The sequence below is a fragment of the Arvicola amphibius genome, chromosome X, assembly GCF_903992535.2.
Source record: "Arvicola amphibius chromosome X, mArvAmp1.2, whole genome shotgun sequence".
NCBI lineage: Eukaryota > Metazoa > Chordata > Mammalia > Rodentia > Cricetidae > Arvicola > Arvicola amphibius.
Window position 1 is genome coordinate 57,239,183 of NC_052065.1, and position 26,978 is coordinate 57,266,160.

General features: G+C 46.9%; 1 protein-coding gene across 1 annotated transcript in view; it reads left to right on the forward strand.

Annotated features, from left to right (window-relative positions):
* Stard8 (StAR related lipid transfer domain containing 8) overlaps nt 1-26,978 on the forward strand; it is a 76,118-nt gene that overhangs the window by 17,423 nt on the left and 31,717 nt on the right. The gene's annotated exons all lie outside the window — the stretch shown is intronic.

The following is a 26,978-nucleotide window of genomic DNA, read 5'->3' on the forward strand; positions in this document are numbered from 1 at the left end:
GCAGCGCCTCTTTAATTCTCAGATGAAGATCTGGTTCTTGTCTGTGAGCCAGGGGAGGATTTCCCTCCAGAGCTATCAGCAAGCGGCAGCTACCCGTGCGCTTCCCTTGTTCTCAGATGCCTTCTTCCCCCTGGCAAGAGTACTACGGATGGACAAAGTGTCAGGAAAGGGACAGAGGTAAGACGAGGTAGAAGAAAGGAGACTTGATATTTGGGGTTCATGTCTGGAAGGGTTCCAGGAGGTAGACCTCAGGACTAATTATACTAAGGGGGCGTGTATAGTTAAATAATTCCCTCTGCTCTCTGACAAGTTTCTTGGAGTCTGACCACCTATCCGCCTTCTGCCCTCTGGTGTCGTCTTGGATGTGAGTCTGCAAGCAGTTTCGCTGTGCTGAAGACAATGCAGCTGTCTACAGAGGGATGACTGCTTTGGCAAATAAGAGAACTTAGGATGCTAGCCAGGAAAGGGTTTGCAGTCACTGCCAGAACTTGTAGCCTAGGCCAGGTTTGCTGAGGTCATCAAGGCCTCAGCCATTCCCATTCATTCATTTTTTTTTCATCAAGAGGAGTTCATGACTTGAATGAATATCATTCCTGGGTGCCAGTTAGGGTTGGAGGTGGGGGTGGCCACTACAACAGAAGAACATCAAGAAAGTGTCATGCTAAAGGTCAAGGTGAGGAGGCATCTTGTGGAGGTGTTAGAAGGGACCCTAGGAACCTTGCTCTCAATGACCTTACAAGATAGTTGGCATTGCTTTAGCCAGTCTTATCAGAAGTCAGAGGGAGCATTTGGTGACTCCCCAAGGACTGTTCCACCAGAGGAACCCGAGTTCCTGGGTGGCGGTTGCTAAAAAGGAGAACTGGCAGGGTGAGGTGTTTATTTGCATTGCTATGACAGCAGATGAGAGAGACCTATTTTGAAGAAGAAACATTGCTTTGACAAGCACACAGTACGCATTTGCTTCTCAACCCCCACCATCATTCCAGGGCTTCTTGCTGAGTACAGTTCCTTCTCTGCACCAGGGACCTCCAGGAGCACAAGTTCCGGGTGCTGGCCATACTAAGGGAATGACAAACTTCTCCATTTCCCAGACACCAGCTGCACAGGCTAAAAGAAACCCCTCAGGCCTTGAAATAGTGACCCCCCATCCCAGACAAATGCACTTACAGCTGCGTAGTTGTCTCGTTAGAATATCTGTGCCAGGGGAACCACAGATACAGATCAGTTGGTAGAGTGCTTGCCTGACATGCATGAAGCTCCGGGTTCAATCCGGAGCACAGCAAAAATGAGGTGTGGTGGGGCAGATGGCTAAGCCAGTATTCAGAAGGCCAGCCGAGGGATCAGAGTTCAAGGTCATCATGTCTACATACTGAGTTAAAAAGAGAATATCTGTACAAAGTTGACACGCTAGTGCTGAGCCTTGGGAGGATGGGTATCGTGTGGCCTCCAGAGGAGAGAGGAATGCCTTTCAGTGGGTGGCAGGAGAGGCTGCCATCTACGAAGCTGAGATGGGACTGCTCTTCCTGCTATTGGTTTGGCTTCGAGTTTGAAATGTCTATTGAGGAACACATGTTCTGAGGTCAACTCAAGGAAAAGCCATCAGAAATTATGAGTTTATATGAATGTGATAATTGCAGCAGCAAGGCACTAGCCCAGAGTTCCTTACAGATCTTATTGTGTAAGTCCTGGCCAATTGCTTCCTCCCTGGAGTGCCGTCCACATCAGTAAAATGGGACTTCTTCCACAAGACTGAAATGGATCACAAGAAATAGTGCATTACAGATGTCAGACCTGTGCTTACCAGTAGCACGTATTCTAATACTGGAATGAGCTAGAGAAAATGAGTCTGGTCTCTGCACAAGGATTAGACACAGGAATAGCAAAACGCTGAGCCAGGCATGTAGCGCCCACCTCAATCTCAGCATTCAGGAAGCAGAGACAGAGGTCCAGGGCTGATGGCTTCCAGACTGGTCTACTTACATAGTGAGAGCCTGTGCCCAAAAAAGTGTCAAAGGACTGAGCAAAGAGGGTTTTTCTGATATTCACTGAGAGACTTAGCAGAAACCTTGATTTCTATTATTTCTGTTGAATAGGCAGTGCCTTCTTATTTTGAAATTCAAGAGTTTTACAAAACCAAAATGTCTTCTTGCCCTTCTCTCTCAATTACCAAATAATCCTCATGGATGTGACCAATGTTGCCAGCTTCTTGGTTCCTCAAGGAGTTTGGATGGATTGAAGAAAGTGAGCTGAAGGCTAGGGTGGGGGTGGGGAGAGGGGCATGTGGAAATGGTGCCAGAGGAGGAGAGGGGGCTGCAGGAAACACAGGCAGTAGAATCAGCATTTGTTTGGGGGTCAGTCTTGACTCCACCCCCTCTGCTGGAACCACCCTTAGGAAGAGCCTTCCCTTCTAGGAATTGCAGTACAGCCATGTGCTCATGAGTGCTGGCACAGCAGAGCAGATTGGGGGAGGAGAGGACCAACCAGACACATTTTAGAGGCAAAAACAGTCAAGATAGTGCCTCAGATCTGGCGGGTGCCTGTGATTTGCATATATAATCTTCTTACTAGGGTGAGTCAATCAAAGATTTCTCTAAGACAGAGTTACTTTCCTCTGTTCCATGGGCAGAGGAAAACTTGGTATGAGAGTTCATGGGATCTCTTGCTATGGTCTTCCCTTACCAAAGGGCAAGAGGGTTGCCTAGCTTGCTTCCACTCAGGTGGACGGCCCAGGACCCCAGTTATCACCATCCTTCTGCAGATTTCCTGCACAGTTCTCCCCAAGCTTCATAGTTCCGTGAACCAGCCTCTGAGTTTTTCCCACCACTTCATCCTGTGCCGTGAGTAGTCAGTCTACTTCTTTAAGTCAGCCTTGTTTTCGGTAACGAAGCCGTTCTAACTAGTAGCCTCCATTAGGCTTTATGGTACTAGTTATGTTTTTCCTGATAGATGCTAAATGAAACCAATGGTTCTTTAAATTCAAAGAGCCAACATATTGCCGCAAATCATCTCAGGCCAAAATCTAGTTAAGAGTGAAAAATGTAGACTATGGGAATAGGAACTAGCAGGTCAGGTGTGGAGTCCTTGGGGCTTCGCCATACTCAAGTTTTCACCGACCCTCCATTTCCTCTAAGGCCTCCCGCCATGTTGTTGGTTTTTTTTTGTATGGATTGTTTCTATGATGGATATATTTCTGGAACCTAACAGGAACCCACTTCCTCCAAATAAAACCATAATCCAAACCAGCCTCCAATATTTGACAGGTCAGAGGAGTGATGGCAGAAGATCTCTATTTTGGTTTTGGTTTTGGCTTTGTCCGTTGCCAGCTGTGTGACTTTAGGCTTCTTTCTTCTCCTCTCTGGGCCTAAGTGTCCCTAGCTACACAACTACCTAGTCTTCACTAAAGCCCTGCTAAGGTGTGTGTTGCTCTGAAGATCAGTGACTCCAACTGCAGACTCCACATTTCTAAGGAAGCCATTAGCTCGCCTGTCCAGCAGCCTACAGAGATGAGGGGGCCTGGGCCTTTCTCCTACCTCTCTTGTGCCAAATCCTCTCTGAGGCCCTTTGCTCACACTGCACAAAGCTCCTTTGTTGCCCAAAGCCATTCCAAGCCTCTCTCCAGGCTCCTGTTGAAGTGGCTGCAGCAACCTGGGGGGTAATATTTGCCTGTAACCAGAGCTCCTACTCCCAACCCGACTGGCTCCAGTCTGGCTGCAGGCTTGTCTTCTGCGCTGGACTTTGCCTATCAGCTGTCCAGTACCCTCCCTCCAATTCTGAGCGGGTAGGATGGCCTATGTAAAAGGTTGAAAATAGAAACAGATTTGTCCACTTAAATACATAAATTCAAGATGCTATTGGGTGTCACCTCCCAAATTCAGAAGGGCAGGAGACTCAAATGCCAAGCATATGAAAACCACCGTTGTCGTCGTCACAACTCGGGCCACTTCCTTCATTTGAAAAGGACTAAACCATCCTTATAGCTGATTCTTGATAGACTCAGTCACTCCTCATTTGCTATTTTGCAAAGAAGATTGGCAGAGCATGCCTTGTTTATCATTCGACACATATTTTCTTCAGCAACTTGGAAGATCATAAACATCTCCTTAGTTGTAGGGGGTATCTGGAAGGGATTACCATTCAGGACAGGAAATCTTTCCGCCATAATCTAAAGGCAGAGACACTGGCTTTCAGCCAAGGCAGAAACTGGCTTTGAGCTGAGGGACCTAACATCTAGTCCCAACCCTGCCATTAACCCTTTCTCTGACAGAGAGGCAGCTGCTTTTACTGGACCTTGGTTTCATTATCTGATCAAGGAGAAGTTTGAACCAAAAAGTGACCATGGCCTCCTGCATTTTGACTCTGTGTTGTCTCGTATGTCCCACCTCCATACTGTCCTGCACCATGCCAGGAGTCAAACGGGATTGATGGAATGGACAATTTCAAGATTTTTAAGAGGGGGAGACGGTAAGGATTTCCAGGGCTGTGGAGAAGCTTACATTCTTTCTTTGAGGCCAAAGGTGCCATGAAGCCTTACCTCCTCATTCCTGCGGTCAAGAGTGTGAAACAGAGTTCATCTTAGACTTGTAGGTGCAGGTCAGGTGAACACACCAAGACACAGTATATACCTGCCCGTTTTCATAGCCCAAGCCAATCCAGATGTTAGAGGTCAGAGAGGAATCGGAATTGCAGGTAGAGTGTTAGTCTAAGAAGGATCTGGAAGGTGCTATTAGCACGGTCACAGAAGGGCCTGTGTTTCCTTCAAACTCACAACCAGAGATGACAGGTTTCCATCATTCCTCAGGAGACCCTTTCATCCGGGACTCCCTTTCTCTGTTAATGCACTCAGCCACTCAAGCAAGAACCACAGGCTCCCTCATCCTTCTTACATGCTGCCATTCAGCCACTAAGTCACACACAAAAGAGATCACTTTGCAGTGTTTCCTAAATCTGCCCCTTCTTTGCCACCCGCACTATCACAGCCCTCCATGTGGACCTACAGGAACTCAGGCATGGATGGATTCTACTGTTTAATGAATGCTCTCTCTACCGCCAAGCTTTTTATACTAGTACAACTTTCCCATGCCCCCTCTGCCTTTTATTTATAGTGCCAAGACTCAAACCCTTGGCTACATATGTTAGGCAAGTTCTCTTCCACTGAACTCTAGCCTTAGCTTTGCCAGTTTGTCAAGCCGCCATCTATATAGCATTTCCATCTTGCCTGTGTTCCTATTACAGCACATTACCTTATCTGATACTGTCGTCTTCTCTCCTCTCTCCAATAGACCATCAAGCTCTTGTGTATTGTCTACATGTCTGACCTCTGTAGTCCAGATCTAAGCCCCAGACTTCACATAGACAGTGAATCTTCCAGGAACTGTCTTTTTTTTTTTTTGATAGTATAGCAAAGAACTTCTGGCAATAGGATTGGTGAATTTTTATACCTTCTTCCCTATCATTTCAGCTCTGAATTTGCTATTACAAATCAACAGAAAGCCCCACTGGATTCAGATGATAAAATGCCCTAAGGCATGGCTTTTGAGGGTGCAAAAGACTCAATCAATGGTGCAGATCTATGTTCCCACTAAACCATTAGAACCTGGAGCTTGCCCTACCTCTCAAGATAGGAAGAGTCATTAAGAGCCATGTTAACCGAATGCTTCTCACAGCAAGTACTGAGGAGCCCTAAAATCCCCAGAGTCCTTGGGAGCCAGGAGAGAGGACAGAGTTGAGGGGTATCTCCTACCTTCTTCATTCAGTTAGTTCTAGGTTTACAAATTGGAGGAGGGGTCTCCTGAAGATATAGTGTGGAGTCTTGAGTTTTCCACATAAAAGCACATGTTAGGGAGTATAGCTGAACCTCATATTCAGGCACTAGCTGGCTCCATTCTTATACCATTTCTCTTATCTGCCCACTTTGGCTCTGATCAAACCTTCTAGGTATGGTGAACCTTTGTCATTTCTTACTCAGTTCAAAGACTTCCTCCTCCTCTTTCTCCTCCTTCTCCTGTGCTGGTTTTAGACAGAGTCTAACCATGTAGTTCAGGAGGGCTCACGCTTGCCATAATTCATATGCCTCCACCATTTTAGCGTTAAGTTTTCAAGTACCTGCTACTAGGCCCAGTGAATACTATTGAGTCTGGATTGGGTGCAAACCAACTTCTACTGATCCTATTTGTATCCCTTGGAGTTCAGGAGAGTGGTATATTCCATCTTCCCTGTGACTGTTGGCATTTACACTTTCCTGGTGTTTGGGGTAGAGGGGACCTTATTGCTGTGTAGACCAATGTGCTCATTGATGTTGGGAACTTAAAACCCAGCATAACTAAGTGAGTGAGGAATAACATGTAGCTAGCGAGGTGAGTGACGAAGTAGAGACGAACACCTACCCTTCCACGGTGTTCTCAGACCCTGTCCTTTCCTGGACTAAATAGCCTTGACTCTACGATTATTTCCCACAGTCCTTCTGACCTCCTCAGCTAGCCTCCCAATGGACAGGGAGACCAAGCGCTGTGCTGTTGATTGCTCCATGATGGCCAGGCTTTGGTCCGCTGTGAAAAAGCAGGGCAAACCGCTTTTTCACAGAAAAAAAGTCAGAAGCAGACTTGACCCTTGCCACAACCTGAATGCTGTTTCTCATCATCCATGTCTTCTCATGGGTCTGAAGCCATTCAAACAGCCCTCCCCCCTAGTGCAGGACAGCCCAGGGCCAGCTTTCCGAGTCCCTGTCTGAACTGTTTGCTAGAAGTTCCCGCTGTGTGACCTTCCACATCCCAAACCCAGAAACAGGAAGAGTTGATTTGGTTTGCGTTTTTGAAAAGAAAAAGGAAAACATAGGAAGCGGGGTTCCTGGGAACACAAGCCTCCAACTCTGTGTCCATTTGTCCCTGGAGCAGGATAGCTCAGGGCATACATCCCACAGAGGAAGGGAATGGCCTCCCGTATCAAAAAACAAACAGAGTCCTTCAAGGTTTGGAAAGAGAAAATGGTCAAAAGGAGACTTTTAAGGAGGGGAAGAGCCGTTGGTTGATACTCTCCAGCCCTTGCTCATACCCTATCCTCACTTGCAACTGCCATACTTTGATCTTGCCAATGTTATCGATACATTTGACCCTCAGCAATGCCCTGCTCTCTTTAAGCTATGGCCAAAGAAAGGGTTGGACTTCTCTCTTATTTGAGGATAGCCAAAGTACACATTCACTTAGCTCCTTCCCTTAAAATCTAGAGGGAACAGATATTAATTACACACACGCACCACAAACAGACAAACCAGTATCTAGGCTTTGTGAAGTACAAGCTTCTTGATTTTGCAAACTCAGTGCAGGCAAGTCCCTTGCCATCCCCCAGCTGTCTCCTAAGATACGCCCTTTCACCCTTCTGAGGAGCTGCTGTGTGTTTTCCTGGCTTTGCCACCTCAGCTCTGTACTACTGAGAAGTACATACCCTACCTGTTACTAATAGGACCAGTGCAAAAGGGTGAGCTAGAAAACCAGAAAAAAATGCCCAACATTCCTGGACCTCTAGGTCTTTTACAGTCCCAGTTTCTGGGCTGAAACACATGGATAGTCCATCGCTAGTTTTCAGGGAAAATGTGTAGTCACCTTTAGGTCTCAGAGAAATGTAAATACAGTCCTGCAAGAAAGTCAGGCCCATCATCACATAAAAACATACTATCCTCTCCCCCGAGGCCAAAGGAGACAGACCCTCTGTGGAGGATGCTTCCGAGCCCATCCAGCTGCTTAGGATGGCTTGTTTGTCCTCAAAGATCTGGGGCAAAACATCATTTTAGGTTAAAACGTGGGTGTGGAATTTTCCTCTAGCGCCTGAGGAAGATTTCACTTTGCTTGGTCTTTGCGGGAGAGGAGAGCTTTAGAACAAACGTCTGAGCAGCGCTGAGTGAAGCAGTAGGCTCCTTAGGAATTGTAACCTTGTCTCCTCTCTCTCTGTAACCTCATATCTGATGTAGAGCCAGACACAGGGAGAACATCGGGGAACCATTCCATCCTCCTGCACCCTTTCATCCATTTGTCAGAGGTGGCAGAGGACAGGAGGCTGAGACGCAGCAACAGTCTAAGGAGTTCCCTTATACTTTAACTTTGCCTCCACTTAGGTAAAGCTGGATGGAGCCTTGATTTTGCTACAGAAAGTAATTTTGGACAACAGTGCAGGAGATCTTCACTGTAAACAAAAAATAGTGAGCCGGCTTGTGCGATTCCCAGGAAATATCCAGAGAAGTAAGGCCATCCAGATTCAAGGTCATACCTGCTTAGGCCTTAAGCATAGTTAATTGCTATTTTAACATGTTCATTTGAAAATTATATATAATTCTATCTAAAAGAAATATTGTCTGTACGTGGGCAATGATCACAGCAAATGTTAATTGTACTGGAATTTCTGATTCTTACCTGACCAATATCAACCAGACTCCAGAGTGAGGGATTCCTTTTTCTTCTTGGGTTGGCACAGTTTTCCTGTTTTTCTATTCTTCCTTGTAATTACCTATGCATCCTTCCACAAAACAACAACAACAACAACAACAACAAAAAAGTAACTTTAGAATGGCGAGAGAATTTGGACAGTTCTGGGTCTGAATGTGGGCTCTGTGATACCTCTCTGAGCCTTAGTTCTCTTCCTTTTTTGTTTGTGGCCCAGGCTGATCTGGAACTCATTATGGAGTCCAGGCTGGCCTCGAACTAGTGATCTTTGTGTCTTAGCCTTTGGAGCACTTGGATTAAGGCATGCACCGCCACCCCTGGCATTTCTTTACATTTTCAAATGGAGGTCACACTACTCTTTTTAGATTGTAGGACCTAAGTGTGGGCATGGGAACGAGAGTGCTCTATAAGCTTGCAGACAAGATATGGATGATACTTTACCAATTAATGGTTCAATTCAGAGTGGCTGTAAGGAAAGAGTTATTCTTCTATCCAGAAACCTGACTTGAGATCACAAAAGCATCAACTGAGGCTCAAGGAACGGATCCCCAGGCCTCTGGGATAGAGACTGCCTGATTGAATCAGGATTCCAGAGCCCCACCCCCACTCCAGAGAGGCCATAGCCAGCGAGAAATCTCTGGTGGAGTGATGGGGAAGGATAAGAAATGCCTTGTGATTTCAGGTCTCCAAAAGCCAGATGTGTTTTTCTTCTCCTATCAGCCAGTAAGCACCTTTGAAAACACCCAGTTCCCAGGCTGGACACTCATCACTATCCTGAGACTAAAGTACAACCAGGCCAGCCGGATGTGTTGACTTCACTCCCAGCAGACCTGTGACCTTCGGCAGATTGCTGTTCTCTCTGGGCCCAGACTTCCGAATCATTAAAATGAGGAGAGAATTGGAGGCTGTGTTTTTAAAGGTTCTTTCTGTGCTTATGTTGTTGCAAAGGAATTTGGCCTTGATTAACCAAAACTGTGATCAATCTGATCATCAGGTACTAGGACACAATCTCCTGGATTCTGGTAGGAAATGGCCAAAAGCAGCTGCGGGAGGGGCCTTCACTAGTCCTGATAACACCTCTGTCTGTGTCTAGCTGAACTGGTCCAGCTGGAGCTGCCCAGGGAAAACTGAAGGCCATAAGGATCAAAGCAGGTGTTTCCCAAGCCTGGGGCTCTGACACAGGTACCACAATACAGCATGAAGTAAGGAAAGGAAACAGGAAATCCTACGTATTCTGTGCACCTAATTGTTCAGGAAGAATTCCTTTGCAACAGGTCTGTTGTCTCCGAAGTTAGCAAGCACCGCTGAGAGAGAATGGCAAACTTTGCAGCCTCTGGGATTCTGGATGTCCCTTCCCCCATCTCAGTCTCTTTAGACCTTTGCCATTCTGGGGAGCCTAGCTCAAACATTGTCTCCTCCCTCTTCCAAATCCCCAGCATACTATGTATCTGCGGTATCATATGGATCAGATTCTGCTTTGTGTTTGAGCCATTTCCTTTAATATATAGATTAAGTAAAATACAAGCTCCAGGCCAAAATAGATAGCCCAAGTTCCACGATCCTTTACTTTCTGGAGTTAGCTAGTGTTATAGAGTCTCTCTCTCTCTCTCTCTCTCTCTCTCTCTCTCTCTCTCTCTCTCTCTCTCTCTCTCTCTCTCTCTCTCTCTCTCTCTCTCTGTGTGTGTGTGTGTTATAGTTTGCCAGAAATTATTATCAGCATTATTGAAAATGCAAAACTTGTCTAGTAAGATGGCTCAGCAGGTAAAGAACCCTTACCAACAAGCCGGAGGGCCTAAGCTCCACCTTGGGAGCCGACATGAAGGAAGGAGAGGATCAAAAAACTGCAAGTCATCCTCTGACTTCCACACATGCACTATGGTACTTGCTCATGCATGCAAGCACGTAGCGCACCGTAGCACACGGTAGCACACGTGCACGAGCGCACATGCGCCCAGGAGCACAATGTGCGCTTGCACGCACTAGCACATAGGCACGCAGGCACGCGTGAGTGCACACACGCACAATTAGAGTAAAAAATAAAAATATATATTTTAAAAGAAAATACAAAAGTTTGTTGAGCCTGGTGCCCCAAGCCTATAATCCCAGATAGCCGGGGGCTGAGGCAGAAGGACTGCAAGTCTAAGGCTAGCCTGAGCCGAAGTAAAAAATACAAAAAGAAAATAGAAAAAAAAAGAAAGAAAGAAGGATGACTGAGTTATAGCTCAGCTGTACAGTGCTTGCTTAGCATGTATGAAATTCCGGGTTCTGTCTCCTGTACCTTAAAGAAAAACGAAAGCAGGAGCATGAGAGTTTTGAAGGGAACACTGGTTCTGGAGTCAAAACACTCTGAGGTAAGGTCTGGCTACCCTTGCTGTCAAATCAACTTGAGTGAGTTCTGTCTCCTCTTTGATCTGTAAATGGGATAACCATTCCTATATCACTATCTCACAGGGTTGCTGTAAAAGCAAACAGATGAAAGCAGCCTAGGGACTGCAAGGGACTCTCTATTAATCTCCATGTTGTCTTTGCACCTTTGAAATAGAAGCCTCAGTCCATTGGGAGCTCTGTCCCCAGTGCCCCTACACCCCCCCCCACACACACCCCAGCCCGTCTTGTGCAGAGCAGGCAGCTGGTGCTCCTGTGCAATGGGGACAGCACCTCTGGGTTATGGGCTACACACCTAGAGCTGCAGATGTCCGACTACTATCTATTTCCTGAAGCACGGTCCCCTGACCTTTCTTTGAGGCTAAGCCTAGTTAAGGGGACCATTTTTTCTAAAACTGCTCGGCTTGTCAAATATCGTTGCTCCACCAAGTGGGCACTGGCCTGGCCTTGTCCCAAGCACTTTCATCACTGTGAAATTTCTGCAAGCCTTGTTTCCGCTTTCTGCCTCCCTTAGCATCCAGTTCCTCAGCTTCTCGCTTCAATGGATGCTTTCAAAGTTGCCTGCCAAAGAAAGAAATGTGTATTCATATTAAAGGAAGTAGAAAGATACCGGGAAGAATATTCAGTACCCTAACAAACCAGATACGAAACCTCTGGCAATGAGAGGCGGAAAGTGCGTCAGATGTCAAGCATTCCACCCTACCTCGGTCGGGCCCTTTTAACAGTCAACAAGTAGAAGGGAAAACCGAGAGACCTGGAAAGATAAGGGACTTGTCCAGACAGTGAGCAGCTGGGATGGCTGGCTGAAGTGGGAAGGGGGGGGCAAGCCTCTGTAATTTACCTATAGGGTGAGAGGTTAAAGTTGAGGGAACTAGCCTGGGGGAGGTAGGTGGGGCCCGGAATAGAGATGAATGTGGCCAGCAAGGGGGGGGGGGAGGATCAATCAGGACAGGCAGTCGGACCAGCTGCAAAATTCCCCTGGAAAGTGGAAATAGAGGAGGGTTGTGGTTTTAGTAAGTTATTATGAATCTTGCTGAGCAAGAGGAGGGAGGAGAGAGGAAGACAAAGGGGGAGGGGCCAGGAAAAAAAGAGTGAAAAAGGAAGGAGACGAGCCAAGCTGGGAGATGGGGGGGTGATCTGGAGTAACCAGGTCAGCAAAAGCTGAAAGGGAGAAAATTTGTAGTCCTATGCTATGGGCACTCCCAGTGCCCTGCTAAGATGCCGCCACAGCTGTTGCTTGTTTCTTCTAGGCTCTGAAAATGCCAATGGGCCCTCATTTTCTTAACAAACTTTGCATGTCGCCACTGTAGGCTATTTGGAGAAATGGCCCAGGACTTAGGCTTTGCCTCAGCAAATCTGGCGCACCAATGGGAGAGCATCGTGTCGCCTTGCTTGGCTGCCGGAAGAAGTCCTAGGTTACCCCAGCCACTTGTGTTTGAGTACAGAGTTACATCCCTCCTTCACTGAGTGACCGCGGACAAATTGCTGAAGTTCTCAGTGCCTCAGTGGCTGTATTTATAAAACAAGGGCCATGGCCCGCAGAGGCACTAAAGGACCAAAGAAATGGGTCCGGTGCTTAAAAATGGCAAGTGTGGGGGGGGGGGGGCTGGAGAGATGGCTCAGTGGTTAAGAGCGTTGCCTGTTCTTCCAAAGGTTTTGAGTTCAATTCCCGGCAACCACATGGTGGCTCACAACCATCTGTAATGAGGTCTGGTGCCCTCTTCTGGCCTGCAGACATACACACAGACAGAATATTGTATACATAATAAATAAATAAATATTTTTAAAAAAATGGCAAGTGGGCCAGTGACATAGCTCAGGGGGTAAAGACACTTGTGGCCAAGCCTGACAACCTGGGTTCAGTCCCCAGAATCCATATGATGACATGGTGGAAGGTGAGAACCAATTCTAAGTTGTCCTCTGATTGCCACACAGGTGCACCTCTCCAGAAACAAACAAACAAATAAAAGTGGTTTTAGAAATGGTAAGAATCACTGTTACGTGCTGAGTTCAGTGCTACGTCAGTAGGCAACTGCTGTGCAAGTGCAGAAACTAGCATCTAAAGCTGCAGGCCTGTATAAGTCTAGTAGCTCAGAGGCCGAGGCAGGGGGATTTAGAGTCTGAGGCTAGGCTTAGCTACATAGTGAGACCCTGTTCTAAAAATGAGTGAAAACTCCTCCTCCTCCTCTTCTTCCTCCTCCTTCTTCTTCTTTTCGAGACAGGGTTTCTTTGTGTAGCTTTGGAACCTGTCCTGAAACTTGCTCTGTAGACCAGGCTGGCCTCAAACTCACAGAGATCTGTCTGCCTCTGCCTACTGAGTGTTGGGATTAAAGGTGTGTGCCACCACCGCCCAGCTGAACCAAAACTGTTATATATATGGATATTTTTTTTGGTTTTTCGAGACAGGGTTTCTCTGCAGCTTTAGAGCCTGTCCTGGAGCTAGCTCTTGTAGACCAGGCTGGTCTCAAACTCACAGAGATCCGCCTGCCTCTGCCTCCCGAGTGCTGGGATTAAAGGCGTGCGCCACCACCGCATATATATATATATATATATATATATATATATATATATATATGGGAGAAGGGGAGAATGGGGAGAGCTTGAGGGAATGGGATTGTTGGGATGGAGAAGGGTTGGATATGGGAGCAGGGTAGTAGATATCTTAATTAAGGGAGCCATGTTAGGGTTGGCAAGAGACTTGACTCTAGAGGGGTTCCCAGGTGTTCAAGGAAATGTCCCCAGCTTGTTCCTTGGGCAGCAGAGGAGAGGGTGCCTGAACTGTTCTTGTCCTATAGTCACACTGATCAAAACTCTTCTTAATACAAAGAATAATCCTAGCTAAATGCCAATGAACCTTATATAAACGCTTTAATACTTTCGTCATATCACCAACATCTGTTAATGATCCAAGTATATTTTCTCAAAATCTGTTTAATTAAAATTGTGTGGAACCACATGATTAATAATAAAGTCTGAATTGCCAAAAGTGGGTGAATCCATCTCAAAACACACACACACACACACACACACACACACACACACACACAGTGTTCTTAACCACTGAGCTATCTCTCCAGCCCCTTGTTTTTTGTTTTTGTTGTTTTGAGACAGGGTTTCACGTTTAGCCCTTCATGGCCTAGAACGCCCTCTTGTAGACCAGGCTGGCCTTCAAGTCACAGGCAACCACCTGCCTCTTTCTCCATAGTGGTGGGATTAAAGGCGTGCACCACCACGTCTATTGGCTTTAAAATTTTTCCTTTGATGGGCACTTTCCCTGAACCCAGCTTACTGAGTCCTAAATGAAGCCACAGATCCAGACAATATGCTTTTGATAAAGACAAGGTGGGATAGGCGAAGGGTTCAGTTTTCCCTAGTTCTCCCCTGACCCAGTTCCTCCATGGTAATCCTAATGCTGAAATGAAGATATCACAATCCAGAGAGGCAAGTAATGGAACCAGAGGCAATAGCAAGTGGCAGGCAGAATGGGATATAGGTGGCACTACTAGGCTTGGAGGGACAATAAGTTGGACAAAGAGAAGAGATTCCTTGGGTAAGCTAGAATATAAAACAGATACCCCAAGGTTACGGTGGAGAAAAAGTGGGGAAGTGGTGCACAGGACAGAAAGGAGGTGTATGAGTCTGATGAGCCTTACTGGGCAGGTTTATCATACCGGGCCACCCCAAACTTCAAGACAGCAAACCAAGGCTCTCTCTCCATGTTCCTATCATGTGACAAGGCCTATAGTTCTGAGGGATCCAGTCAAGCTGAGTCTAAATCCCACCTCTCGTCTTTCTACTTAGACTTTTCCTATTGACATACACATCTGACCAATGCCTTTGTGTTTGATCTAGTTGACGGTTCAGGAAGGCAGATATACACTGTCCTCTGTCTCCCGATCCGCGTCTTCTCTTCTAGCTGGGCAGCTGAACTCAGGGCTCAGTGCTTGCTAGTCAAGTGTAGCTCAACCCAGCTATACTTCCCTTAGTTAACAAGGGAAGTATACAAGTGAGCTACAGCCCAGCTATACTTCCCTTAGTTAACAAGGCCCGGAGTGATATGCCAGATCTGTTGAAGTTAGTGTCTGTCTCCCAGGCTTCTTGAGAGTTGCTGTCCTTAGAGGCTGCTTTCTCCAGCACTGGGGAAAAAAGAACCTATATTCGTGTGCCCATTGGTCGCCTATCCAATAATTATCTAAGGCAGTTTTCTCAATCTTCCCAATGCTGCGACCCTTTAATACAGTTCCTCATGCTATGGTGACCCCCAACCATAACATGATTTTCATTGCTACTTCATAACTGGAATTTTGCTACTGTTATGAATTGTAATGTAGATATCTGCTATGTAGGATATGTGACCATCCAGAGGGGTTGTGACTCACAGGTTGAGAACCTCTGATTCAATGTTTGGCTGCAAAGGCTTAGTCCCCTTTGGTTTTACTTAAGACCGGGCAAGCTACTGAGTGTCCAGAATTGGGCCATAGGCATTCCAGGCAAGGCTGGGGAAGGCCCGAGACTCACCTTTGCAAAGGTGTAGCACACCACTGGAAGGAACAGGCATTCTGAAGTCTATCTGTGGCAGGTCATTTTCTACGCACAAAGTGCTCTGCCTGCCCAGAATTAGTCTCCCAAGGCCTATTCCACCGGGGGGAGGGGGGTGAAGAAATCCAGGTCCAGTAACTTGCCAAAGGTTATGGAACTCCTGTGTGCCACAGCCAGGACTGAAGCCCGGAGTTGGATCCAAACTCCCCTCTTACTTTTCCACCAAGTGCGTTTGGCCAGCCAGGAGAGGACAGAGCGAGTTCACTACCGAAGCATAGTGGTTTAGACCAAAACCAACAAACCCCAACTCCCTGGGGTGAGCGGAAGCCTTTCAATCTTTTCCATATGAAATGACCTTCCAGAAGCAACCATGGGGCCTTTGAGAGGAAAGCAGAGAAGCTAGCAGTTCCCAGAGCAGCCCCAGAAGCGCTGGCTTTGGTGACTAGCTAGATGCCTCCTCCGCCAGAGGGACATTGAAACTATGAGGTTTGGTTTGGTGCAGTTTCAGGGTTGTCATATCCCTTTCTGTCCTCTGAGATTGCAATTCCTTCTTGGTTGTTGAAGTGTTCTTATGCTCCTTCATTCCAAATATTGGGGGAAGAAAGAGCATCTCAGGGCATTCAGCCATCATTTGGTTTGGTAATGGCTCCTTGCAGGTTTGGGACTCACCTGGTCAGGTAGTGCTTCATTCCAGCCTTTCACAAATGTCCCTGAAGTACCAAGTCTGTGACAAACCCCTTCCTGGGCAGGGAATATTCTCGAATAAAATGCAGTCACTGCCTTCAGAAAATTCAGTTTTTTTCTTCAAAGATGAGCAGTTTTTCTTTTTTCCTTTATTTTATTAATTATTTTATGTGCATTGGTATTTTGCCTGCATGTATGTCTGCGTGAGGGTGTCAGGTCCCCTAGAACTGGAGCTATAGTCATATGCTGCCATGTGGTTGCTGGGAATTGAACCCAGGTCCTCTGGAAGAGCAGCCAGTGCTCTTAACCACTGAGCCATCTCTCCAGTCCCAAAAAAATTCACGCTTATTGGACAAAAAGACATACAGACAATTACCTTTAATAGGGAATCATTGTTAATGCAATTGAGCTATGGAGTCATCAAGAAAAGGAATGGTGGGGTCTAGAGAGATGGCTCAGTGGTTAAGACAGCTGACCACATTTGCAGAAGACAAGGGTTCAGTTCTTGGCGTCCACATGGCAGCTCACAGCCGCCTGTAACTACAGTTTCAGAAGTTCAGACAGTCTCTTCTGGCCTCTGCGGTCTCGTGCACATATGTGGGGCACATACTCATGTAGCCCCCCCCCAGACACACACTTTTGTAAAAAGAGAAGGAATGATTTACACTCTCTGTAGGGGATACGTAAGAGATTTGTGAGATTCTTCCAGATGCAGTAGACAGGGCAAAAATACTTCAGCATCATTGTGCCTCAGTTTCTTCCCCTTTAAAATGGGATGATAATAGTACCTGAAGGGTTTCAGACACCTTGGGATTACCATGTAAATGTTTTTGGTGTAAGAAGAAAGAAAATTCGATGGCCATTCATAGGAGAGATATGGGCACATGAAGTACACTGGGAGGGCATGTGGCTAATATTGAGTTCTGGGAAGGTCAGCTGAGTTGGCGGTGGGAGTTCAGCCAGCACTTTGACTGCCAACCTTAGAAACATGGACTCGTTTCATAGGCGGTGAGAAGCAGTTCTGAAGCTAAGGTTTTGCCTAAAGGGTGGCCTAGGACCTGTGGGTGAAAAGTTAGTGCTGTAACCATTAGGCAACAGGTGAGAGGCCAAGTGTGAAAGAGGAACACTGTGTAGGCCACCTAGCCGAGGTCTTAGCATTGATGTGAAGAAAGCTGGGGTGGGGAAAAGAAACCGCATCTCTACTTTCAGGGCTCCGCCCACCTGACTGGAATGTTTGCTGCTTGTCAATGATCAAGCAGTTGCCCACAGGAGAAGTGCTGGAAGGAAGAGGGTAAGGGAAACTCTTCTGGGCCTTCAAAGCCAGTTTGTACAGTGGGTATGAGCCAGAGTTAACAGCACAAATCGTGACGCTGGGCAAATTGCGCAAGTTCACTCTGCTGCAGTTTTCTCTTCAAAAATGGAGGCAGCAGGAATACTTCGACTTCTTCAGAGTTGATGATTAGTGTATAAGTAGAACCAGGTATGGAAGCTCACCTGTAAACCCAGCACTTTGGAGATGAGGCAGAACGGTTGCCATGTGTTTGAGATAAAGTCTGGGTTACACAGTGAGTTCCAGCCCGGCTCGAGCTAAAATGGGAGACGCTATTTCAAAAACAAGCAAGTCAACAAACTGACAGGCATTATGTGAATCACAAAAATTATATGACAAAGGTGCTCAGAATTTTGGCTCCTACCATAAGCATGCCACAAATGCGAGCTATTCTAATTGACTGAGGGCCTGTCCCTACCCCCAGTGTCTGGAATTCCTGGGATACAAAGCAGTGGTAGGGGAGCATAGAAATCCCTGAGACCAAAGTTAGCCATCGTCCTCTGATGCCAAACCAACTTAAAGGCGTAAAGAAGAAAACAGTAATGGAAAATTCACAAGGATGTTTCAGATAAGAGCGGTGGGGGGGGGGACTTCAAAGACATTCCCTGCTTAGAATCAAAGCTTCAGGTTACGTCTTCAGCATTCTTTCCCTCAGCCCCTAGGGGGTAAATGAACGCAAAAGTTCCAGCAACTCCGAAGTGTGAGCCTCACCTTTACGCAGGTGAAAATAGCACTCCAGCTTCACCTTCAGCCATTGCGACGTACAGGCTGTGCGAGCGCTGCACGTCGCACACCTGTGTGCTTCTTCACAGGTAAAGTGGAGGCAACGGTGAGGGTGATGAAAAATCAAATATCTACTTTAGAGTGTCTTTGTAAACGTTCAATATTACTTTAAATGCCCTGGAACAATGACTGACACAGAGCTGGTGCTGGATCTACTTTGGCTTTTATTAAATGTTTCCTTGCCAAGTATGGTAGTACCCACGCATAATCCTAGCACTCAGGAGATTAAGGCAGGAGAACTGTTGTGAGTTCAAGGCCAGCCTAGGATTCCTATAAAGAGCTGGTCGTAAAACAACAACAAAAATCCTTTTCATTTGTTTATCTTTTGCATACCCATTTCCAACAACACTGTTGGCCAGATGTCCATTCTGTCCAGGGTCATGGTCCTTTGACACTGTAAGGGGCTAGGTAAGACACTCTCTTGTTGCAAGAGCTGGCCATCCTTCGGTGGGGAGGCTGTGGGCATAAGTGACCTCTGTGGTCTTTCCAGCTCAGAGTTCTCGGGTTTTAAAGCAGTCTTTGGAGTCCTTTCCTTTCGCTCTTCTGGCCTGTGACAGCAACAGAACTCGGGAAGTGAGGGAGGGACAGATGGGGAGGGAGGTGCCTTTGCAGGATAGGAAATGGCTGCTGCCGCCCTTCCTCCTAAGTTGCTGCCACCCAGGAGCTGTGTTCCATACTCTTGCCCCATGCAGAGAGAAAAAAGGAGACTCCTAGGCTTGAAGGAAGTTGACGGGAGCCTCCTTTTCCTCAGGAAGATTTTGCCCCTATGTAAGGGACAGGACAGGGACGGCCGGAAACTCAGATAATCCCAAGGTCCAGTTGACAGTACCAAACCGGGCGCAGAGGAGCCATCCTGATGGCCAACTGTCCTAGCCCAGAATATGATTGAGGATAGGCTGGAGGGCAGGAAGAGAGAAGCGGGCTCCTCACTTATAATCATCTGGGAGAGAGACAGAAAGGATTCTGGGATATAGAATGGCTGGGTGGAAGGGGACAGAGTCAGATTTTTTAGTTCTGAAAAAGACTCACTGCGTGACCTTGAGCAAATCCTCACCCCCCACGTGTAAAACACACTAATTTGATCACTAAATAGTTGTGTGCCTCCATTACCCCAGGGAGAAGAAATCAAAATGTAGCCCTCTCGTTCTCTTCCAGTACCCGCAGCCTCCTAAAGAGATAGCCCAGATCTCAGCAAACACCAACCGCAAACTCTCTGGCTAGCCTACACTCACAAATGGAATTTGTGACTCCCCCAAGTTAAAGGGACAAGGTATGGAGCTAGGGTGTGTGTGTGTGTGCGTGCGTGTGTGTGTGTGTGTGTGTGTGTGTGTGTGTGTGCATGTGTGTGTGCATGCATGCATGTGTGTGTGTGTGTGTGTATGACCTGTGATACAATGAGAATATGGAACATGCTTTGTAGATGATAAGAGGTACAAACTGTGTTATTCCCAGTGTGTTGTGGGATTATTATCCTTATTTCACAAACAAGGAAGCTGAGGCTCGGTGTGATGGATGGCCCAGGTTATGTCCCGGTTCTCCCAGAGCCAGAAGGAGAATCTTGGGCCATTGACTAGCCATCAAGTGAACTGGAATAGAAGTGACCATGTCTGAGAGCTGTCAATTTTCTGGCTTCACTTTGCTTAAAAACAACCAAGGTAGGCCTGCCACCATGGATCAGGAAAAATGTGGTGGTGCATTTACACAGTGGTAAAAAATAATGACAACTTGAAATTTGCAAGCAAATGGATGGATCTAGAAAAAATCATATTGAATAAGGTAACCCAGACCCAGAAAGACAAATATAATATGTACTCACTCATAAGTGGCTTTTAGACATAAAGCAAAGAAAAACCAGCCCACAAATCACAATCTCAGAGAATTTAGACAACAATGAGGACCCTAAGAGAGACTTACATAGATCTAATCTACATGGGAAGTAGAAAAAGACAAGATCTCCTGAGTAAATTGGGAGCATGGGGACCATGGGAGAGGGTTGAAGGGGAGAGGGGAAGGAGAGAGGGGAGTGGAGAAAAATGTATAGTGCAGTAAAACAATTTTCTTAAAAAAAAGAGAGAGAGAGAAAACAAGTTTTCTTGTAGCACTGGCAGCTATATGCCTTCTAGTGAGGCCTGAAAACACTAATCTTTCCTTATGGAGGCTGGACTCTGTCCCAGATGCCATTTTCAAAGCTTTTCAGACCTCAGATAGCCCTGCCACATAGAGATAATTGCCCCCACTAAAGGATGGCCAAATCATTTGTAGTATTAGCCCTTAGTTTTCCATTGGTAGCATAAGGGAGTCTATAAGGATTGCCCCCACTCCAGGAGATTCTTGATACTGGAATGCTAAGATGTCTTTGTTGATATTAATGGCTTCATTGCACACTGAGAAACCAGTGTGAACATAGGGTGAGGGTGGGTGAAGTAAGCTGAGTCAGAGAGTTTAACCAACATGGCGGGAATCACCGCCATTCCTCTCTACATCTGGTTGTGGCACAGTCCCTTCATGCCACTCACTGGGCTGGCAAGATTTGAAACACATAGGAAGTGGAGGGGCTGATTTGTGGCTAACGAGACCCCCCCACAATGCCTCACATAGACATATGACAGCAGGAGGGGCAGGGGGGTGGTAGTGAAACACTTCTTACATAGGAGGTCAGACACAAAAGGCTCATCAGGAGAGAGGGTCTATTGGCGGTGGGGTGGCTGGCTGGTAGAGGGATCCAAAGAAGGCCTAGTACCTAGGAAGGGGACGTCCTGAGCAAAGTGTGTAGGGGATATGGAACTTTCCATTCCTCACCAGTGGGCCAGTGGGCAGGGCAGCCACAGCCAGATTGTCCCTCTCCACTTCCCTCCCTCTACGGTTTCCACTCTGAGCTCAGTCTGGTGCAAGCACCGGGGCTCCAGAACTCCTGCACTCTTGCAGGGCACAGGCAGTGTGGCCACAGGACACATAGCTGAGGGGCAGAGCTGGGGCCCTGCCTGTGGGTTCCCAAAGCCATGGGTGTGGATGCTCTGGGGTCTGCAGGGCACCAGATGGGACCAGGGGCTAACAGACCTGCATTGGGTGATGGTGCCAGCTTTCCTCCCAGTAGGCTCTGGAAATTTGAGTTCCCCTTAGGATCTGGTCACACTTTCATCTTCTAGCCTACGGTCCCTTTGATCTAAAGCTCGACCCCTTGCTGAGAGTCCTTTTTTTTTTTTTTTTTCAGAACTTCCAAACTTCCAATTCCTGACCAGCTCTTGCTTGGTCCCATATGTGTCCCATCCTCTCCTCTGGACTATACATCAGGCTTGGTCCTTAAGGATTCTGCTGTCAGCTTCCACTTAACAATCTGGCTACAAATATACAGTTGGTATTTGTAAGGAGTATATCCTTTACCATCTCTTCCTCTGAGACTGTCTCTGGCATCAAGCTGACCACTCTCCTACCTGTTTTCCTGTCTGTCCCTCTGTATGACTAACCCTTGACGGTGTTTTTCCCTTACCAGCTCCTTGTCGGTCTGTCCTTTTATCCTTCCTGTCTCTTTTTGAACTCCATGTCTCTGGATCTTAGCATCTAGATAGTGGGTCCCTAGGTCCTCTGTAATTTCAAAGGGTTAGCCTCTCACCTTCTCATCCAGTGTCTCAGATGCACACCACGGCTCCCCCTCCCACCCTGACAGCACCCTTTTTAGCTGGCATTTGTTGCCTGGAAACTCCATCCCAAGCTCTCAATGGAACCCCCAGGAGCATGCTAACGCGTCTGGCATTTTATCCCTTTAAAAGTTGAAAAATCTCTCTGTGGGCATTTAAAATCTCCAGTCACTGCTTCCTATTTTTCCCTAGATTTTCCTCTTGTTCCCATCCAAATTAGAGGGAGGAAATAGGCAACAGTGTCGGGTTTCCTTATCATGGAACTTGAAGTGGTAAATTACAGGGCTCTCTGAGATCCTCAGACAGACTTCGACAGGATGCACTGATGTCCAGAGCCAGCAGGGCACTCTGTCAGGTCTCCCAAAAGAATCAGGATAAGGTCAGAGTTACAGTATCCTGGCCTCTGGTCCAGATGTCTTGGTGTGTGGATGGATGTGTGTGTGTGATAGGAATCAACTTCCTGGGGTTATCTGGTGATCCAGAGATATAAAGCCACCTTTGAGCCTTGCTGCCCCTCCCTGCATGTCCTTTGGGACCTGGCCTCAGGCTACCCACCTGTTTGAATTAGGCATTCTTTGTGTGAGGGCTGGCCCCTGTTTCACCAAGGTGATATGGCAACTCCAGAAAGGCAAGGTTGATAATAGTGTATGGAAAGCCTCAGCCCTGGCTGAGGGCCAGACCAGGACTTTGATTGTGTGTGTGTTGAGGGGAAAGTGTTAGATGTAGACCTGTATATGTTTATCTCCCCTCTGCACACTGGAACCCTCTTAGCAGGGGCAGGCAGGACAGGATTGGGTGTGATAGCTGGGTGAACATCCTATTCTAGATACCTGTGCCAGGTTCACCAAGCACCAAGAACTCTGTTCAGGGTGACCCACCTGTTGGCTTGGGGTAGGTGGCAGTCCCTCAGGAGGTGGGAGTATGTGTGTGCTCTGTCTACCCACAGCAGCAATCCTCTGGCTACTTGGAGATGGGTCAGTGAGTCCAGGCCAGGGAGAATATTGGTATAGAATGGGGCCTGTTCCACTGCTGTGGCAGGGGATCCATTGGGTAGAATTGGGTGGGGGGCTGGAAGTCTGGCAGGTCTGGTGTTTGTTCTAAGGATGAGATCTTATGGGTGTATGAAAAAAGGCTGGCTGGCTGTCTCCAGTGCCTAGCTCAGGTGCCAGGAGGTAGCCACAAGTTGCTTGGCACTGGCCATTGAGGAAATGGGCTCTTGGTCATCAGCTGTCCCTGCTGTCTCTAGTCTGCCATGTTAGGACAGTCCCACCTAGTCTGCAACCCATGGCCTGAGCCTCTGTGATATTTTCTATATGAACCAGGACTGTTTCATGTTGCGTAAGCATGAGCAATAGGCCCCTTTCATGAGGCTTGGTAGGGGGTTTGCAAGCCCAACAAGAACCAGGTTTTTCTTGGGGGCTTGAATGGGGCTTGCAGGAATGTATGGAAGCCCCTGTGTGAGAGTCATGTGTAGTAGATGGATCCATTTCCCTGTTTTTACATTCCCAGGGTGAGTTCCCGACAACCTTTGGCCAGTTTGTGCTCGGAGACCCTAAGAAAAAGAATAGTGTAAGGATCTGTCTGGTGCCTTCCTCGGGTCCATCTCATCTCATCTGGTGTGGAGTGGGGCCACGAGTCTGCTTGCAACAGCCAGATGAGTTCCCGTTGCAGGCTATGTGTGTGTGTGTGTGTGTGTGTGTGTGAGAGAGAGAGAGAGAGAGAGAGAGAGAGAGAGAGAGAGAGAGAGAGAGAGAGAGAGAGAGAGGAGTGTATTCTCATCTCAACCCTTATTAGGATCCAAGGATCTTAGAGGAAGGCTTTGGGTAATTGGATCTGGAGGTACTCTCTGCACATCCCAGAAGAAAAAAAAAAATCACTACCACTGTGGGTCAGGAGAGTTTGGCTCCTTCAATGCTGTTCTGCTGCCTGTGGCCAGCCTTTACAAGATACTCTCACATCCATTGTCTCTGCTTTGCCCACTAGCTACTACCACACACCGCTCCTGTTTTATTGGTGAAAAGACTGGTAGTTACGGGGTCACGGTGACTTGTCCTGGGTGGCATTGCCGGAAAGTGGTAGAACAGGCACCTCTCATGCTTCCTGAGCTAAGATGCTCTCCTCCACAGCTCAGTGGCTTTGTCCATACCTAGGATTTAGTTCCAGCATTCACGATCCCAATGCGTCTGCTCAGCAGCCATGTAAGTTAACAAGACCGTGATATTCATTTGCATTTCATAGGTGAGGAAAATGATGCATGCGGTCGTGGTTAGATTTGGGGTTTGTACACTGAACTCCTGCCTTAAGAGTTTGTTATACTTTCTCTTATACGAAAAAGCTCACCCGTGGTAGTGGTAGAATAAAGAAAACCTCATCACCAGTTCCCTGCCTGATGACTGTGCTGGCATTCAGAGTGGCAGTGAAGCACTACAGAATACCCAGGCCAGAATGGGTTTTGTGGGAACGGGGGGAGCCAGGACCTGCAGGCTCTGCTTATTTCCAGGGCGATCAGGTTGCATTCCAGAAAAATTCCTATGAAAAGGCACTATTTCCCCCAGCCTTTCCAGGCGCTATTACAGAATATCCATCTTGTGCAGGGCGGGCTGAGGCGGGGAGAAGAAAGAGGCAGGTACTTCTGAAGGCGCTGTTGAGCTATCTTGTCCCCTATGAAGAGACTGAACACACTAGTCTTTCTGAAGTTCTCAAGATAAAAGAGAGAGATTTTTTTTTAAAGATCCAAAGAAATGACCCTCGGGCTATTTCAAACTATCATGACTGTGCATTATAAATGTTAGGACTAAAGTTTTCTTTATTGTGTTCGCTCATTCATCAAAATTTTTGTTTGTTTTTGAATCAAAGTTAGTGTTTATTAAGAAAGATGTCTTAACGTGTATTTAAGTGCAGAGGTAGGGAAGAGAGAGGCACTTAAAGAAAAGGGGTAGTACGTAGCAAAGATGTGGGTGTGGGCTTCTCAAGAGAGAGTATGTTGCAACAAAAAATGTTTTCATTCTGTGTCAGGTACTGTGGAAATGGCATTGTATTAATTTATAGAACTTTCTAGGTTGTATACTTTTTCATGCTGTTTTACTTTTTTGGTGGTCCTTTTTTTGTACTTCGATCTTTTGTCGTCTCTGGTTTTATTGCTTTAAAAAGAAAAACACCAAGAGAGGCTGGGATGATGACTTGCTTGGTAACAAACATGAGGACCAGAGTTCTAGTCCAGAACCCACATAAAAAACTGCTGTGCATGGTGCTGGGTTTGTAATCCCAGCACCGGGGGACTGGAGACAGCTGGGTCCCTGGGTCTTGCTGGTTAGCAGGTTTAGTCTAGCCAGCCTGCCCCAGGTCACTGAAAGACCCTGTCTGAAAAGAAAAGCAGGTTGGCTGCCCCTGAAGAATGACACTGGAGGTTGTTCTCTAGTCTGCACACACATGTGCATACTTGTATGTACCCTCTCTCTCTCTCTCTCTCTCTCTCTCTCTCTCTCTCTCACACACACACACACACACACACACACACCTATAGACACACACACACACACACACACAGTTATTTCAGAACCTAGACAATCTTAATCCATTTAGAAGAATCTACTAACTTACAAGCAGTGGCCCAAGTCTGCAGTCCTAGCATTTAGGAGGGTAAAGCAAGAACAATATGACCTTGAGGGCAACCTGGGCTACACATAGAGATCCTGTCTAAAAAGTGGCATCTACTGAATGTTAAATTGGGTTTTCCATTATTCGATATGCCTATAAGACCGTCATGGTTATCCCTAAGTGTCTTTAACATTTCTTCACCTACTAGTGAACATTCCTGGGAAGCCATTGAAAACATTGTGCTCAGTGCCATGGGGTAGATGATCTCAGTTCTGACATGGTTTCTTGTGGATTGGACCATGGCAGGTTTCCCACTTGTAAGTCCTTTCTAGCATTGTGTGCAAGCAATGCACACTTGACTTCAATGCAGACCCTGATGCATGCTTACAATATTATATACAGCCCTGCCTGAGGGAAGAGGCTTTCTACCCATCATAAGGATTAGAGCCTCCTGGTAGGATTTCGGCTTCGGGAGTGATTTTATGTGTACAGGCTGAAACCATATTTAAGATATGTGGGGACATGCCTCACTTGGGAAGAAAAACTGTCATAAGATACCAGTTGCAGCCCTTCTGTTGAGAAGAGCAGAGAGTACACACTAGGGGAGAGCACACACTAGGGGTGAGCACACACTAGGGGGGAGAGCACACTAGGGGAGAGCACACACTAGGGGAGAGCACACTAGGAGAGAGCACACACTAGGAGAGAGCACACACTAGGGGAGAGCACACACTAGGGGAGAGTACACACTAGGGGAGAGCACACACTAGGGGAGAGCACACACTAGGGCTTGCCTTGCTTGGTTCTTTGTCACTCCTTTGGTTCTCATGAGGATTAGCTGAGAAGGAAGGTGTGGAGATTTGTTTGGCCTAGACTGGAGCAGGATGCCTGATTCTGTCCTTGGCTCCAATGACCTTGAGCAAACTGCCACGCTGGATACTCAGCAATCCGGTGAGACGGATGCAGTTCCTGGAGTCTGATGGCCTTAGCTCTAGTCCACTCATCTATTAGGGGTAGAGAAAATACCAGTGTGCGAGTCAATGCTGCAATCCTGCCATGGGTTTGCTGAGTAGCCCAGGATAAGTAGTCTCTCTTTAGTTTTTGTTATTGTAAACATAGTTGCTGTGCCCTGGGAGCTTGGCTACTCCTATCCCTGGCTAAATAGGAGTGCTCAATTCCACAGTGAAATTCAGGTTGTCAACTTATGTTGGAAACTTCACAGGTAAGACTAGGAAGAAACTAATTCTTAAACACTGTTTCTTACTGAATTTGAACAAGTTTTCTGGGGGGTGGGGGATATTTGGCTTCAGAACTCCTGGAAGCCCTCTCCTTCCATAATTAACTTTGGTGCCCTCAGTTCCGCATGTGTTTCTATGTGGAAGTAAAGTTTGGACTTGCAAAGGGCAGAGGGTGACAATGGGGAGGTTGCAGAAGGCTGGCCTGAATAAGGTAGGAATGACAACATCCTTGTCACATTTGGGGTTTCTTCCCTTCTCATTTGGTTGTCTCTACTAACTGTGTATCTCACTGAAGCAGTCTTCTGGACTTACTATAAATTACCCTGAATAAGTCATTTAAACTCTCTCATGCACCTGG